The sequence below is a fragment of the Citrus clementina genome, unplaced genomic scaffold (genome assembly GCF_000493195.1).
Source record: "Citrus clementina cultivar Clemenules unplaced genomic scaffold, Citrus_clementina_v1.0 scaffold_6, whole genome shotgun sequence".
In the NCBI taxonomy this organism is placed as follows: domain Eukaryota; kingdom Viridiplantae; phylum Streptophyta; class Magnoliopsida; order Sapindales; family Rutaceae; genus Citrus; species Citrus x clementina.
The window spans coordinates 10396576-10399217 of record NW_006262139.1 but is presented as its reverse complement, the minus strand read 5'-3'; the positions used below and the strand labels follow the sequence as shown (position 1 = coordinate 10399217).

Genomic DNA, 2642 nt, shown 5'->3' with positions numbered 1-2642 from the left:
TTTTCAAATTTGGAATACTTTTAATAATAGATTTTACTAAATATTTAACTAATTCTCTTTATACTAGATTATTTTTTTACAAAACAAATAACAATTATTAGAAAACAGCATTATTAAACTGGCTCTACATATCATTCATTTATTAGATGGATTGGATTAGCAAAAAAATTTGACACAATTCATTTTAGAGTTTGACGTGAATTTGATCCACCAACCCAGATTACAAACCCTAGCCCAAAGATAAGACCAAATGTATTAAACTTTGTTGAGTATGGAGGAAAAATGGATATATCCTTTATCGTTCTAGTGCATGTTAATTGTGTGCTCCGCAAAGCCCTAAGGGATAATTTAGAGAACTCAACAGAGCTCAATAGGAAGCTTAAGGGACTAAAGAGTGCTCATAGAGTTTAAAGAAAGGCTCGATGGGATATATCTTAGAGGGCTCATTCAGGTCAAGGAGCTTTGTGGAGCTTAAAAAAAAAAACAAAAAAAGGAAAATGCTCAAGAAAACTTAGAAACAACTTGGAGAGCTCCTAGAGTGCAAGGAAGCTCGTGGGAAGCTCAAGGAGCCAATCATAATATATTCCTCTAGAGGTAAAATAAAGATACAATTTACATCAATCTAAACAACACATTAAATTAATGTAGTTCGATCTTTAACTTACGTCAATGAAGTTTGTAATCAACCAACCTACTAGGTAAAATAAGATGTTATGAGTAATTCTAAAAAATAAATAAATAATAAACAACATAAACTATGTTCTATTTGAAGGGAATCACCCTCACCTTTTATTTAATGGGCACATTTGTATACCATAAAGCACTCAATATTGAAATTTCAGATAAAACCACGAGTACAGAAGTCGAAAGGGGAAGGAAAGCAAAGCAAATAACAATTTTTGGGGCACACTAAAAACGAGTGTCCTCAGGTAAACAAAAGACACACACAAAGTGCTGCGGGATCTACACCAGCTATACTAAATACTGATGCAAATAAAACAATGTACAAATTCTATAGTCGCGAAGCCGCTTGACAGCCATTGATTAATCCTCCAGTAATTATTTTAAAAGTTAATTAAATGTTGGAGGAGCTTTTGAAGGATCCAAGAGCTTTAGAAGCAGATGCTCTGAGGATGAATTGGTGGTAAAATGCAGCAATTGCAGCACCAATGAAGGGGCCAACCCAGAAGATCCACTGCAAAAAATACAAAAGATAAACTTTATATTAGAATAACAAGAAAAAGGATTAGAGAGAAAATTAGAATCAAATCCGGTTGGTGCATACTTGATCATCCCAAGCCTTCTCCTTGCTGTAAATCACTGCAGCTCCCTTCTAACGGGGTTGATGCCAGTTCCAGTGACAGGGATCGTAGCCAAGTGAACCATGAACACAGCAAATCCAATTGGCAATGGCGCCAAGACCTTTCAATTCAAACATATATAAACAATCAATTAATTATTCAACTAGATTTTGGTAAATTTTCTGATATCTCTTAAATCAAGTGAAGCATAAGAAATGGCGATAGCTTACGGGAACGTGGGAGTCCCTAGCATTTCTCTTGGGATCAGTGGCGGAGAAAACAGTGTAGACAAGAACAAAGGTACCGATGATCTCAGCACCCAATCCAGTGCCAGTGCTGTACCCATCAGCGAGCTCATTGGCTCCACCGCCGTATCTCGTGTAGTAAGACTTCTGGAAAGCCTTAACGAGCCCGCAGCCACATATGGCTCCCAAACACTGAGCCACCATGTACATTACGGCTCGCACCAGTGACAACTTCCGCGCCAAGAACAGCCCAAATGTCACCGCCGGGTTAATGTGTCCACCTGCGCGTACAATTTTATCAAACACCTTTGAGAAATGAACATACGTGCATATACACAGCAACAAAAGATATCAAACGCCTTTAGACTGACTTACCAGAGATACCAGCAGTGCAGTAAACAAGAACAAAGATCATGCCACCAAAGGCCCAAGCGATGCCCAGAATGCCAACACCACCACATCCATCACCGCCGTGGTTGGCGTCAGTCTGGCTCTTGTAACCAATCACTGTCAGCACAGTAATGTACAAAAACAAGAGCGTGGCGATGAACTCAGCTATAGTAGCCCTGTAAAATGACCATTGGGTGAGCTCCTCGGCATCGATCAATGGAGCTGGAGGAGGGTCGTGGTAATCCTTGGCATGGAACTCGCCTTGCCCACCAATCTCAATGTCCTTGGCCATTGCTAGAGATTGCTCTTCACTGATAATTTTAAGAGTTTTTGCAGAGAAGAGAGAGATGTGTGGACTTTTTTTAGTGATGAAGATGAGTGAACCAGTAGAGGGTATTTATGGGGGAGTTCGAATAGATGATTGAGTATTAATTAAACTTAGTATTGCCGCCCCATCTAGCCAATATTTTGGTGTCTTTCATTTTCTTATCCCCACCAAACAAATTTATGCGGGTTGTTATTCTGGCTTTCTATAATTTGACTAAACTAAAGTCGATGATAAGAGTTTCGAGTATGTTCTAATTCTAACAAACTACTAAAGGCAAAGAATGTTATTTAAAAATGCCAATAGATTTCACTCATCAGAAAAAAAGTGTACATAGTAATTCAGTGTTAAGATGAACATGGTCATGTTACATGCGGATCA

At 38.6% G+C, this 2642-nt stretch overlaps 1 pseudogene; it reads right to left on the bottom strand.

Annotated features, from left to right (window-relative positions):
- Positions 1-811: 811 nt before the first annotated feature.
- LOC18039158 lies at positions 812-2323 on the bottom strand (annotated as a pseudogene).
- Positions 2324-2642: the final 319 nt, after the last annotated feature.